Raw genomic sequence first — 15,767 nt, forward strand, 5'->3', positions numbered from 1 at the left:
AAGGAAAGCTGGGCCTTTTAGAAAACAATTTTAATACAAAGAAAGCTTTTGAGTAATATGGATGTTTGACTGTTCCCTTCAAAATATTTTCAGCAGTCAGAATGTGAAAATTCTTTTTACTTTAAGTGAAATATGCGTTTAGAAGTCTGTTGCGAGTTGCCGATGTGAAACTTAGTTTGATGTGACATTCAGATGTATGGGGTCAGGTCTTTTGAAAGGTGCTCAGCTGCTGAGGAAGGATGCTCATGTTTTTATTGTCAGTAAAGTGATTCCCTGGAAAGCACTGAAAAATGAGGGCATTTCAGAATCATTTTGAGATCGTTTTCATGATCCCCCTTGTTTGTGTTCTGGGTTCTTTTATTTAATTGGATAGTAAACTCTTTCCCGAAGTGAAATAATTTAGATGATATTTGTGAAAATACAACAGCTATGCTTGCATTTCAGATACTGTATTTAGGAAAAGCACAGATTAATGGGAGGTGACTGTTAGTGGTGCTCCTTCCAATTATTGGAGAAAATAGGATGGCTTCCTGACTTTATGAATCTTAGCTAATTAGCAATGATGAGATGTATACCAAAAGCAATTTGATTGTAAACAAAAGAAATCCCTGCAAAGATCACCGGCTACAATGAATAATAGTAATTAATGCTTATGGTATTTTTTTTTTTTACTATATTTCACTGTTCAAATGATCCAAATTATAGTCCTATTTGAGGCTGGTTTGCCCCTTCTAGAGATGTTTAAATATATGCCCATATTTTATTAACTCTTACTAGCTACAAGCTCACAAGGCAAAACAACATTTTTAATGAATGGCAGTCTTCTTTTGAAAATTCACCTGTTTGACCTGGTTTAGAAAGTAAAAACTAGAAAACACTGTGATCTTGCAGTGGTGAATGCTGTTTCCTGGGAGTGTACATAGGTAGGATTGAAAGACATGTTTGTGGAGCTAAGGGTTAGGCTAGACTATTTTGACTGGTACCAGGCAATATTATATTAAATTGTCCCAGCTTATTTTTCTTTATAAACATATTACTACCAAATATATGTGAATATGCATGGAGGAAAATGTTGGATATGGAAAAGACTCACTTGGGGAATCTATAAGTTGTTTATCTTTTAGATCACAATGCATTGACTCATTTGGCCAAAAATAATAAAACATCCTGTTTAATATGTTGTTGGCATCAGTACTTTATACTCTAAATCTTTTTGTATGCAAAATGATATTTAAGTTTCAGTATAAAATTTCACCCCCAAATTATCAAAACTACGTTAGATTACTGGGTCAGGTACAAGTATGTGCTCTTAGAATTGTTTGACTGGCAAATCAATCTTGGATTTTGTTGCTGTTGCACTTTAAACTCCTTGCATTGCAGTGGAATAGTTCAATTCAGACCTCTTGGTGTATTGTGATCTGCTGGATATTGACTTGTGAAACCATGTCTTAGAATTTCAAATAATATTTTGAGTAATCTGAAATCTAGAGTTAGTCACAGTTTGTGTATAATCCTCTTCTGTGTGTGCCTCTGCAGCATAAACAATGCTCTGCAATGCTTTATCATTGCATTCTGTGATTCGTTGAAGGCACATTACATGACTTTGACTGGAACTGAGTATTTTTTTCAAAAAGAGAACTGCCCAAATCACATTTTCTTAGTTATAGTACCACTGTGTTGTAGGCATTCAGCAAGTATTATAAACTGTGAAGGCTCTCACATGGTCTTTCTAAGCCCAGTGTCAGTGCTGTTTAGCTCCAGCTTTGCTTTGATGCTGTAGACAGGTCAGGCCTGCTATGCTAGCATCAGCTACAATACAGAACATTTAATTTACTGCAAACATCAAACAAAAGAAATGTTAGTTTTGTTCCCTTTGGATTTTATAGTTCAAAATTGTTTTCTCTCTCTCTCTCTCTCTCTCTCTCTCTCTCTCTCTCTCTCTCTCTCTCTCTCTCTCTTTTAATTGCTGAAATACCTCAGTATTTTCAAGAATGTGTCATAATAGCGACTATGGCCCCTTTAAGGAAAATTGTTTATGTAGCAGAAAATACATTTCATCTCAATTATGTTGTAATGTGTTAGGAGAGACAAATGATTTAGAATACTTTTTTTTTTTTGACTCTGCTTACTGAGTAGACATAGTCTTTCCTCCGCAGAATGGTATCCTATCCATCTGGATTTCTGAAGGGATTGTCTTAATAGAAACTGGGCCCTTGGTGACATGTTTGTGCTACCCGTCTGTTCAACAGTAGGTTGAAGTGCAACCTTAGCCTCAGGGAGGTTTTCCTGGTTAGTGAAAACTGCATTAGTAAAGACGCTCCTCTTGCCAGGTGCAAGCCATACGAGTGCCCCTGTCATGTGGCTTAAATTAATAAAACAGAAAGGGCAACCACATCTAAGTGCTTTGCCAGTGTTTTGGTATTCATTGTTTTAAAACAGCAAATGGCTCCTTTAGGCCAATGTTATAGGATGAATACATTGTTAGAGTCTAACAGTATCAGTAACTAGCAACCTTTTTTCTCCACAGACAGCAAGTTTTATTAGTAATACAGGTATGAAAAGATAGAAACTAACTAGGTGAGAAGTAGATGATGCATTATAATAGTGAATTCTACCAAGCTAGGTACTGTGAGATCTTTCCCTTAGATTATTTTAACATTCTCAAGCTAAAAGATGGCAGCTATTAGTGAACTAATTTGAACTAGAATGAGTCTTGTCCTCCTTTAGCCCTCGTTAGCTTTCTGTTTAAAATTTGTTGAATATGTAAACTATATTTTATATTTAATGCCAAAAGTGTGGTGTTCGATAGCAATTTCTTTAATCAATAAAATCCCATCCTTAGATCACCCCCACACATGCTTTGCATGCTATATTAATTCCCCCAATTTCTGGATAATTTAAAGGACAGCTATAACCAAAATGTGCATTTTTTGTTTGATATTGTCTTCACCTTCTTTTCCCTAAGATTGCCCTGTCCTAATTCATAGTACAGATCAAAACTTGCAGTTTAAGAAATCTTTCTTAGCTACTGCAATGCTTAAAACTCTCTCAAACTAAGTAAGACTATTGAGTTGCTTTCACAGTTTTTTATTTGGGTGTCTGATTGATATGTCTTTGCTACATAACAAAATTATATCAGTAAATAATATAACCAATGCATCAGACAGAGTTGTGTTGCTCTGTAGCTTTCGTGGCATGGTTATCAGGAATTTGCATTGTCTTGGTTCGTAGAGGGTTCTCCTTATCATTTATTAATAGAAAATCACAGGGACATTTGACGTGATTTGGAGAGCTCACACTTCTTTTAATTAATGCAGGAATCCCTTCTGTGATACTCCTCAAAGATGACAGTCCACGTCCTCCTTCAACATTGTCAGGGAAGGAGAGCTCACCTCCTCCGCAGAGCAGTGCCTTTCACCATGGACAGCTCTTATTTGTATTGTGCGAAATCAGTGCCTCCTCTCCTATTTCCTGGAGTCTCATGAAGCTAGTCTAGTTAAAAGCATTTCTTGAATACAGCCAAGCTTGGAAACTGTCCCATGTGTCCTGGTTTCCAGACCCTTCATGCTTCAGTTGTTCTCACGCACCATTTCTATGTTAGGTTGTATATTAGGTACTGTGAATGGGATGCAGTATATGACATCCCACAAGGGGAAGTCAGCTTCCTTAGTGTTTGCAGACTTTTCTTGTTGATGCCTATGTCTAGACTGTTCTACTCTTTATCAACATTTATTATTTTAGCTATTTAAGATATTTTTGTCTGGCATGTACAAATAAAGTTAAAATGTTCTCTTCAATCCCGTTGTGTATTTAAAAAAAAAACTTCTTAAAAACCATTTAATGAACTTGCAAAATGCTGCATGTAAACCATGTATAAAAAGACAGATAGTGTCTCTTTCACTTTTCAAAGAATTTTACTTGCAAATAATTTATCTTGATTCATTGTTTTTATCCTTAACGAGATGGTGCTGTCCAGAATTCCTTTCCACAAAACAGCTGCCCATAGAGGGGCAAGAGGTACAATTGTTAATCTTTACATTGTTATGAGAAATCCACAATTCCTAGAAATTCTACCCATTCAACTTGACAGAATGTTCAGGCAAGATGTGTGTAGAACCAAATATGAGAGGAAAGAGTGAGAGAGAATTAAGAGACTGGCAAACATCAGTATAAATAAATTTATTGCAGTTAAAGAATTGAGAGACAAGTATTGAGCCTGACATGGTGGTGCACTCCTGTAATCCCAACACTCAGGGAGCCAGAGGCAGGCAGATCTCTGTGAGTTTGAGGCCAGCTTGGTCTGCAAAGTGAGTCCAGGACAGTCAAGACTCCACAGAGAAACTTTGTCTTGAGAAAACAACAACAGCAACAAAGAGATAAGTACTACAGATGATATTTTACGTTGAAATGGTAGGGAGAGTATATTAATATGTGTTCCTTCAAGTCTGTACCAAAGAGGCCATAGCCATGTTTTTCTAGCTTTTCAAAGTGTACAGCACTTTTTTAGGCATCTTGTAAATTGAAACTATCACAAGTAAGAAACAACGAATTCAACACACCTAACTTCCTGCACATCCCTGACCACCATCACAGCATACTGCGTGGTGTGTTGTTTACCATATTTGTGTGTGACTGTGAGCTGTAGCCTTCACCTCTCCAAGCATCACAAAAGCCATTCATATTGCATGTGGTTAATATAGGAAAAGTTCACAATTCAGAATATTTGCTTCTGAATGCATATTTTACAGCAAATAAAGTGTGTGTGTGTATGTGTGTGTGTGTGCACGCACATGTGTATGAAACTATTTTAAACCAGGAACCATCATATTGTAAATTAGTAGCATTCACCAGTTATTTGCTGTTGCATGCCAGGAATAATTGCCAAGTGCTAGGCAGATATAGTCCTTGCAGTCAATCAGAATGACTATTCTTTTATCTTCCATTCTGTTTTTAGTCATGTTTTACTTCTGGAGAAATTCTGAACCAAGATAAGTATTAAATATATTCAATTTTGATAACTGACTTAAGGACAATGAAGGCACGACAGAAGAAAAATGGGCCTTGAGCCTACTAGGGCACAAATTGAAAAGAGGTACCATAATTTAAAATTGCATACTATGTAGTATTCAAAATAAAGCAATTTATGCTTAAAGCTGATTGTATCATTTTACACAACAAAATGGAAGGCCATCCTTCATGTTAGACAGGAAATAATTTATTGGTCAGATGCTTTTTATCACATAATGGTACTTACATAGCTTCCCAAGCAGCAATAGTTTCATCTAAACTATATAATGGAATTTCTGTTTAAAGTGACATCATATCGTTTTCAATTACAGTAAAATATTTTTACGGACATCAGTCACTATGATGAAGGTATCTGTTGTTTTTTCCTCAAATTTTGACATTTACTGTATGTTAAGGTGAGAACATGCCCACCTTGTTTCAGAGCATATCTTAAAATGTGGTTCAGTGGAGAAGTGAAATTATATCCCTCAATAAAAAATAAAAATAGCTTAAAACTTTGTCATGCATATCAGATACTCTAAGTTTCATGTGAGAATTTATCCTATTTTTTAAATGTCATGGTGTTGCATGCTTAATATGATTTATTGAGTACTACTATGAAACTGCTCAGCCCTTTTCGTGATGCTTCTCCAACCTGCACACAAATGTATGCTCCTGTTCTTACATTCACTGACACAGAGTGTCAGGTAAGCTAATTAGTTTGTTCAGTATGATTTATCAAAAAATAGCAGATGAAGCCATAATTTAAAGCCAGGGATACCAGAGCTCAAAGTTTTTTATTTCGTCTAATGCCCTTTCATTTATGTGGAGGTTTGTTTCCAAATTCCATTTAATGTCATTTCTTGGTATACGTCTCAGGTCTTGTGGATGCTCGGCAAGGTCTGGACCACTTTTGCTACATTTTACTTCATATTTGAAGTAGATACTGACTCACTAGGATTAAAAGGAAGCAGCCGTCTGGTAGTCGAGAGTTTTGTTTTGATTTTTTTTTTAAGTGAGTGGTGGTATGTAGAAAAAGAGATCCATCCACAGGTTCTCTCAGCTGGTAAAGTTGTAGGAAAATATTGGGTCAACTTTGTTTACTTGCTATTCTGATCTGGATTAATTATTGCCTTCTGATATTTCTTTTGCATAATTTCTTTTCTAAAATTATTTGCATTTTTGTCTGTTTTGGGGCCAGGGTCTCACAGTGGAGCCCTGCTTATTCTGGAACTTGTTGTGAGGAACAGACTAGCCTGGAACCCAGAGTACTGCCTTGCAAGAGCTAAGAATACAAGCAAATGCCACCACACTTAGCCTGTTTAATATCTCCCCCCCTTCTCTCTCTCCTCTGTCTCTCCCTCTCTCCCTCCCCTCTCTCCCCCTCTTTCTTCCTTTTTTTGTTTTTTTTTTTGTTTTTTGTTTTAGCCAGGATTTCTCTGTGTAGCCTTGCCTGTTCTGAACTCACTTTATAGACCAGGCTGTCCTTGAACACACAGAGATCTGCCTGCCTTTGCCTCTCAGAGACTGGGATTAAAGATGTGCGCCAGCATGCCCAGCTCTGTATAATTTCTTAGTGCACTATTCTACTTTGGTTCCCTGTGGAAACTAGATACCATGGACAGTGCTTTTTTGCACTGTCCAAGGGCACCTCTCTAGTCAGTATGTTTAATATTTTCTTGAGGACAATAATATCCATTTGCTTAATTATACACAAGCACTCAATAAAAATTTAAATTCTCCATTTATTAGTTTTCTGTTGCTTTAGTATTGAATTAATGTGTACTGGTGGCCTAAAGCATCACAAGTGTATTATTTTACAGTTTAGTAGATCATAATTTTGGTACTGATCTCAGCAAGCTAAAATGCAAGTGTCAGCAGGGCTGAGACTCTGGGGGAAATCTGTTTCCTGCTCATTTCCTGTCAGTGACTAAATGTAGTTAGTTCTCTGTTAGTGTAGGCTTAAGGTCCTCATTACCTTGCTGGCCATAGCTCAAGGAGAATTTCAGCTTCTGCAGGGTAACTTCATTCCCTGACTTTTGACTCTCTTCCATCTTCAAAGTCACCAAGATGGGTTCTTTTCTTTCTTTTTTTAAAAAAATCACTCTCTAACCCACTCTGTTTCTTCATTTAAGGACCTATGTGCTTGGATTTGGCTACCTGAATAATACAAGATAATCTTGGCATATCAAGCTCCATACTATTAGTTACTTTTGCCTTGAGCATATTCACAGCATCCTTTTGCCTATAACATGTCCATAAGTTTCTGGGATGTGAATAATTTCAGGTATCTGCTCTAATGCATCCAGATCAACACATTGATGAGAGACTTGTATAAGGATTGTAATAAATTGTTCCAGTTAGCCCAAGTGATATTATAACCTTTGCATTCTTACAACTAAGCTATATTAATCTGAGTCAATACTTTTTTTCTTGTAAATTACAGTAATTTAAATGTTACATGGGCAACTCTGAAACCCTTACCACAAGATTTAATGAACAACTTATTAAAGTAGAATTGTCCATTGTTAGCCTTATAATCTGGATTGAAAGCATCATGAGAACACTACAGAAGAAATTTTTTTGTTCCAATTCTATAAATAGATATTGATGGCATCAATTGTGCAGGGAGACATAATAACATAAAATGATTGTAAGAATATGAACTAAAATGCTAGTCACTAAAATTGTATTTATTAGACGTCATAAAACAAAGTCTATGGTAAGATTTCCACACCTCATGTCTCTTTTTGTTGTTTGTTTGTTTGATTGGTTTGGTTTGTTGCTGTTGTTTTTTTGAGACAGGGTCTCTCTATGTAGCCTTTGCTGACCTGGATTCATTTTCTAGACCATGCTGGCCTCGAACTCATGGAGATCCATCTGCCTCTGCCTTCCAGAGTGCTGAGATTATAGGAATGTACGGCCAGGTCTGGTTCCTATGTCTTTTTTTTTTTTTTAATTAAGTAATCAATACTGCTATCTTTTGGATAAATTGAGAAACTCATTTTCTTAATTAAGTTTGATAAATAAACGTAAGCACACAAAATTCTTCCATTGATACTAGTGCTGTTTAGAAAGTATTAAACCTACTGTGTGGTGCAAGTTTGTTGATGTAACTGTAACTACATCATATCTCATTGAAAACCCCAATTGTTTCACATTTCTTTCTGTCTTCTCAAAACATGTAATGTTTATTCAAAGAACTGTTCAAAATCAGGTGAAGTATAAAGTTTGCTAGAAAACAATACCAGCTAGAAGGTTCTCACACAGCTCTGCAAAGTCAAATAGGCACAGGTTGCAGAGAATCTTTTAAAAGTCTTTTTACGTGTCAATTAAAAACACATTTACTTTGGCTTAAGAATCAGTAAAATTCAATGCAATTACAATTGTATTCTTTTTTAAAGAATTATAAAGCAATAGCATATGATCATGTGATTGATAGCCTTTCTTATGTCCTTTGGTTCTAGGTCTCCTGTAGGAAAATGAGAGAGTATTGGAGTTTGAGTGTTCCTTAATTACCAACAATTGAGTGAAGTATTAATAGTGAAACAACAGTAAATGAATACTGTCTGTGCTTCTCTTACTGAGTTTTAAACCTGATTCTTCAAGTTACTAAGGCCTGAAAAGTACTTTACTAAACTTGGAGTCCAATGTAGGGAAGTTTTGAACTCAACTCCAGTTACCTGACTCTCTAGATGTGGTACCACTTCAAATGCAGGAGCTTGATAGTATTTTCTCTATTTAATTCAGTTTTCTTATTGTGTGGGTATGCACATTTATCAGAGTGTATGTGCATAGGTTAAAGACAACTTGCATGGATTGACTCTCTTCTTTTGTAGTGGTTGGAATGAAAATGGCCCCCATAGGCTCACAAGTTTGCGTGCTTAGTTCTTTGTTAGTAGAACTGTTTGCAAAGGATGAAGAGGTGTGGCCTCAGTGAAGAAAGCATGGCACTAGGGGTAGGTTTTGAAGTTTCAAAAGCCCACACCAGATCTAGTCTCTGTTTTTGCTAGCTTCCTGCAGGTCAGGATGTAACGTTCTACTGATCCAGTGCCATGCCTCTCTGCTTCCTGCCATGATAATAATGGAGTAATTCTCTAAAACTGTAAACAAGCCCCAATTTAATGCTTTCTTCTATAAGAGTTGTCTTGGTTATGATGGTTCTTCACAGCAATAGAGCAGAACCTAGGATGCTTTCCACCCTGTGGAGACCGTGAATCAAACTCAGGTTGTCAGGCTCAGTGGCAGGCACCTTTACCCACTGAGCCATCTCACTAGCCACATTTTTGTTTTAAAAGGTTTAAGTATTATATTATAAGGTACTAAAATTTTAAAACAAGCACATTAGGAGAATGATGAATTAGAGTGTCAAGCTCAGGCCTGTGTGTGTGTGTGTGCATGCCATTCTTCTGCCTTCTTTTTTCTTTTCCACATTTCTATTTCTCACTGTCAATGTTCTTAAAATCCAAAATGATGTTTAATAATCATTGTAAAGTCAACTAGTTTCACTTTTTCATTTCTGGTTTCAAAACCATAGAGCTTTGGGGCTGAACATGTAGCTGAATGGTAGAGTAGTTGCTCAGCATTCAATTCTAGTATTATCAAGATTAGGAAGATTTGTTTCACTGACCAAAGAAATGATCTCATATAGTGTTCTGTTTATGTAGGAACTGGAGGGCATCTTAGAAACCACTTTCTGTTATTCTAAATGCTTTGAAATGTCTAATCATTTTCCCTCCATCTGCTTATACTTATGTTTGATGATTTACCCTAGTTCTGAGTTGTGTTTCCTTTTAGATTTTTCAAATCTCATTTTATTGGTTGTTATTACAATTAATGTTAAAGGCCAGGCACAGAAAATCTTTAATAGTACCAGTCATGAAATCTCTCCTATGGGATAGGCTTCTCAAAGCTGATCAAGAGAACAGTTGGTTATCCTATAATAGTCATGCCCCTATTGCACCAGTGGGCACATATTCCCTGGAAGTTGGCATTGTAGTTTATGTATTACAACATTGACTAAGACCACTGTTATCTTTTCACCCCACCCTGCAAGCAAGCTCAGTAGCACCTTATGGGATGATTAAAGCTAGCTAGCAGGAAAGAAGTTTCCTGGTTAGTTGGAACTTGATTTTTCTATGTCCTACATCCAACATATGTGTTATCCTCAGCAGCAGTACTTCTACTGGGCAAAAATGCAAAAAGAGCTGTGTTGATTTAGGGATCCTCTGGAGTCTTCATGTCCAGTAATAACTCAAAATGTGGTAAACTGTGCAATGAGATTTTTATTTAATCACCCATGTCATCTGGGAACATTATCCACTCCTAGAGGAGTGGATATATATAATATTTAAAAACTAGTAGGTTTTCAGGATCTAGAGTGATGACTCACTGGTTAAGAAGCACTAGCTACTCTTCCAGAGGACCCAGGTTCAATTCCTAGCACCCACATGGTGACACATAACCATCTTTAATGCCCTCTTCTGGCCTCCACAGCCACCAGACATGCTCAAGGCACATAGATCAACAGGGAGACAAAACATGCATATGCATACTTTTTAAAAAAATTGAGTGAGTTACATAAGGCTTCTTCCTATCTCCTCCATGATTTACCCATCTCCTGCCTGCTCCTTTCTCTCATTTCCTTGCCCCTATCCCTGAACACATGATGTGAAAGACCAGTCAGGAATCCTGGGGATTGTCAATTAAGTGAATTATGTCCTACAAGTGTTTCAATAAGATTGTTTTTCCATACTGCTTGGTTAAAGGTACACAAAAAGCATAGCAGTGACTGATAAAAGCAACATATTCTAAAGCAAAAATAGCTCTTAACTTAAATTATAAAATGTATTTATTCTCTAATGAAGAATCTTTACTATGAACTAGTTGGGATGTTAAGTTAGTTAAGGAGAGCTAGAGCCAGTTACCTTTTGGGGAGGCAGCGGTTTGAGACAGGGTTTCTCTGTGTAGCCTTGGCTGTCCTGGACTCGCTTTGTAGACCAGGCTGGCCTTGAACTCACAGTGATACACCTGCCTCTGCCTCCCAAGTGCTGGGATTAAAGGTGTGTGCCACCACTGCCTAGCAGTAGGCCCAGTTATCTTGAAGCCAAGAATGTAGGGCTGATTTTGGGGTTAGCAAATATTGCTTGACTAAATACCTTTGAACAAGGACATAGTTTTCTGAGCTATAAAAACAGTTATTTGTGAAAATGCTAAACCATAATGCATATGAAATTGATCATCATACATTTAGAATATGGGCATGGCAGAAATGTTTTGGTGTTGGGCAGTTGCCTTTTAGAATCCCAAATATTTTATGCACAGCTCACTTGAATGGATGATAACAGGATGTATTTTCAGATTCCTGAAATTTGTTCTGATTGAGTGGGTTTCCAGAAGGGATCATTAAGAAATATGTAGTCAAATTCATTTTTATGTAGAATACTTTAGGCCAGTGAAAAGATTTGACTTTGAAGACTGGAAACTGTTCCTTCAAGGAATAACTCAAGATATAGTAAAGGTACCGTTTTCTAACCAGTGGACGAGCTTTTAACACCTCATTAGTATTCTCACTTCCTTGATGACTCATTTCTTTCTGTGCGCCTCTCACCCGCTCTGATTGTCATAGTTATGATTTGCATATAAAGCACTGTTTAATGTTCAGTATAAAAAAGAATAAAAAAAGGATTCTGTCCTATTATCTCAAATTAAGGTGGTATTTTATTACTACTTCACAACATGGAGGCAAAATACCTATGCACATAAAATAATAAAATAATAAACATAAGTTGGATATAACTGGAAAATCCACAAAATGGTTGGGCTTTTCACAACTCACCCCTGCTCGTACTGGGCTAATGACTCTCCTTTTTCTGAGTAGATCTGTCTAAGTGGTTTCTAATTTCCTCTTGGTCTATGGGGTCTGCCTTCTAAATAAATATTAAATTTGCATAACTCTAGTGTTTGAATATTTAATAAACTAGAATTCTAGGCAATTGCAACCCAATTTGTTCATAGTATGGATCTCTTATTAAAATATGTCACTAGAATTGAACAATCCTGTGTAAGAGAAAAAGTTTCCCCCCACTGTCTATATTTTCCTCTCAGCTTTATTTTTAAAAATTTATTATAATTTATTCAGATTACATCCGATTGTTGTCCCCTCACTTGTATCTTCCTGTTCCCATCCTCCCTCCCTCTTCTGCCCTACTCCCCAAGTTGTATTGATATTGAAGGAGCTGGAGTGTCTGTTTCACTTTCTTAATTGGGGATTTAAGGGAAAGCAGTTCAGCTCACTCACTGCCGCAGGTATACTGAGGCTTCTCAATAGCCTGGCCTGATTGATTAATGGCTGGAGGTTAGAACATTCTGCCAAAAAGGTTACTGCAGGATAAATTCTGTGTCCTACATATAATTGGTGGTAATTGGAGTGTATGTTGCCTCTCCCAACTGACTTCTACAAACTGCCATCTTCTTATCACTACTACCCTGTATTAATTAGGGGTTTTTGTTGTGAAGAGATACTGTGATTATGACTCTTTTTTTAATTTTTAAAATTAATTAATTAATTCACTGTATATACCAGTTGTAGGCCCCTCCTTCCAGTCGTCCTGGTCCCATCCTCCCTCCCTCTTCTCCCATCCCCCCTCCTCTATTCTGCAGAAAAGGTGAGCCCCCACCCACGCATCCACCCCAGCTCATCAAGTCACATCAGGACTGAGCACATCCTCTTCTCCTGTGACCTGACAAGGCAGCCCCTCCAGGGGGAAGTGATAAAAACCCAGGCAACAGAGTCCATGTCAGAGATAGCACCCCCACCCTTGCTCCCCTTACTAGAGGACCCACATGAAGCCTGGGCTGCCCATCAGCTACATCTGTGTAGGGGGCCTAGGTTTAGCCTATGTGAGGTCCATGGTTGGTGCTTCAGTCTCAGCAGGCCCCTCTTGAGTTCTGGTTACTTGGCTCTGTTGGTCTTGTTGTGGAGTCCTGTCCCCTACAGGTCCCTCTGTCTATCCCCCCACTTTTCTAACTCTTATAAAGGAAAAATTTCAAGTGGGGCTGGCTTACAGTTACAGTTTCAGACGTTTAGCCTGTTGCTATGACAGGAAACATAATGACACACAGATAGACATGGGCTAGAGAGGTAGCTGAGAGTCCTTCATCCAGATCCACAGACAGCCAGAAGAAAGAAATACTAAGGACTGGCTTGGGCATTTGAAACCTCCAAACCCACACCCAGTGACACATTTTCTCCAACAAGGCCACATCTGCTCCACCATTGCCACACCTCCTAATGTTACTTCCTAAGCATTCAAATACAAGCCTCTATGGTGAGCATTCTTGTTTAAGCTACTACAACTTCCATGTGCAATCATTCATATTTTGTGGCTGTCTAAAGGCAATTAATTGACTCTCTGGATAAGATCTTTTCTGTATGCCAGGAAGGGAATGAACAATCACTAATCATTTCTTCACTTATTTTATTTCTACTTCAGAATTTATAGTGGATTCTACCTGTTGTCCATCGTCTACAGTTCATCCACCCACCTGCCATTCATCCACTCACCTGCCCATTCATCCACCCACCTGCCATTCATCCACTCACCTGCCCATTCATCCACCCACCTGCCATTCATCCACTCACCTGCCCATTCATCCACCCACCTGCCATTCATCCACCCACCTGCTCATTCATCTACTCACCTGCCCATTCATCCACCCACCTATTCTTCCACCTATTCACCCACTATCTGCCTATATACCCATTAGTTTATCACCAAAATGTGAAGAATAAAAATAATATATAAACCAGCCTTCTTAAATATAACAAATTTTGGCCAAGGTATATGACATTTGGTATAATTTAATTAGTACCAGTATATTAAATGATGAGAGCAGAACAGTCTTAAAATATGGTAGGTTGAGAGCAAAATCATTAATTTTAGAGTTGTTCAAGGACAGGATTGAAATATTCAGTGCAAATGCTTTTTGGTTTGGATAATTAACTTTCATCCTGTTACAGTTATCTAATGGAGTATCATTTGTCATTCCATTTGTCTAGCCCAATTCCCTCATCTGTGTCATAGTGCTATTTTTGTGATTATGATAGTCAGCATTGGAATTCAAAATCTGTTCTTTTAAATGCTGCTACCAGTAATGTAAATTTCTTCCTAAATCTGAATTATGATCAAGGAAGTACTGTTCTTTCTTCCCATATTAGCACATAATTTTACCATTGATATTTTATGAAAGTGGAGTAATAAAAATTGGGTATGTTTATTTTTAAAATGTTTGTTTTGCTTATTTTTAAAAGATCGATTTTATTTTCTTAATTATGTATTAGTGTGTGTGTGTGTGTGTGTGTGTGTGTGTGTGTGTGTGTACATACTCATGAAAGTGGGCACCCCATGTTTGTGTAAGTTCTTTTGGAGGCAAGAAAGGGTATTAGGTTTCCTGGAGCTGGAGTTACAGGCAGTTTTGAACTACCCCATGTGGGTGCTGAGAATTAAACCCAGACTGTATGGAAGAGCAGCAAATGCTCTTAACTACAAAGCTATCTTTTTAGCCCTATTTATTACCTTTTTTTGTGGGATGGAGACAAGGTCTTGATGTGTTGCCCAGGCTACTCTCAAACTCCTAGGCTTAAGAGGTATTCTTTTCTCAGCATCCCAAGTAGGTAAAGTTACAAGTTTGGTTCATTTCTATCTTTTTTTTTTTTTTTTTTTTTTTTTTTGCTTCACTTATTTTCAATTTTATAAGTGGCATATTAGTAATTATGAACAATCATAGGATCCACTGTGATATCTCTCTATACAATATCATGTATATAATCAGACAATGAAATTGTTATATCTATCTAACCCTGGACATTTGTTATTTATTTTGAAAATATTAAAAATCAGCCAGGTCTGGTGGCGCATACCTTTAATCCCAGCACTCAGGAGGCAGAGGCAGGGGGATCTCTGTGAGTTTGAGGCCAGTCTGGTCTACAAAGTGAGTCCAGGACAGCCAAGGCTACACAGAGAAACCCTGTCTCGAAAAAACAAACAAACAAAGAAATAAAATCCTTAAAATCTTCACTACTCGCTATTTTCAAATCTTCAGTTAATTTTTAACAACTATAGTTATTCTATACTGTATATCATTAGCAGTCATTGCATTGAACCATCTGGACCTTGTATCTGTTAACTGTTCTCTCATCATCATCTTTTCCCATACTCAAAGCAGGGGATTTTGGACGCAGTTAAATCATAAAATTGCTGCCAACAGAATGTGTTTTTATGCTACCTTTCTTGTATTTATAAAATAAGCTTTTAAATGTGAAGCATTAAACAGTCTCCAGTCTCTGCTATTTTTAACTTTTAGCCCTCATGTCATGGAAACAATGTTGGCTCTAGGTTTAGACATGGGTTTGGACTCATAGTTATGATATGTATGTGAGGCATTAAACTCCCTGAGCTTCAGTTCCCAGTCTTGAAAGTGGGATTGTCATGAGGATTAAGTACCATATGAGAATGTGCCTGGCGCAGTGCCTAGTACACAGCAGGTGCTGAGTAAATGATCTTATTCCTGTGTTATTATGGACATCAGCTACTTACTAATGTAATTCCAGTTTCAATGTGGTGGCTATATGCATGTGAGAAATGTGCAAATGATTCCTTTACTTTGAAATGCCATTTTGACAAATAGTCTTATCATCTAGATTATTTCTTAGACACTTGTATTAGCACATAAGAAATAGAATATTGAAAACATAGCAG

At 37.3% G+C, this 15,767-nt stretch overlaps 1 protein-coding gene across 5 annotated transcripts in view; it reads left to right on the top strand.

The window, feature by feature from the left end:
- Positions 1 to 15,767, top strand: part of Klhl13 (kelch like family member 13) — a 108,043-nt gene that overhangs the window by 42,946 nt on the left and 49,330 nt on the right. The window lies entirely within an intron of this gene.

This window comes from Acomys russatus, chromosome X, assembly GCF_903995435.1.
Source record: "Acomys russatus chromosome X, mAcoRus1.1, whole genome shotgun sequence".
NCBI lineage: Eukaryota > Metazoa > Chordata > Mammalia > Rodentia > Muridae > Acomys > Acomys russatus.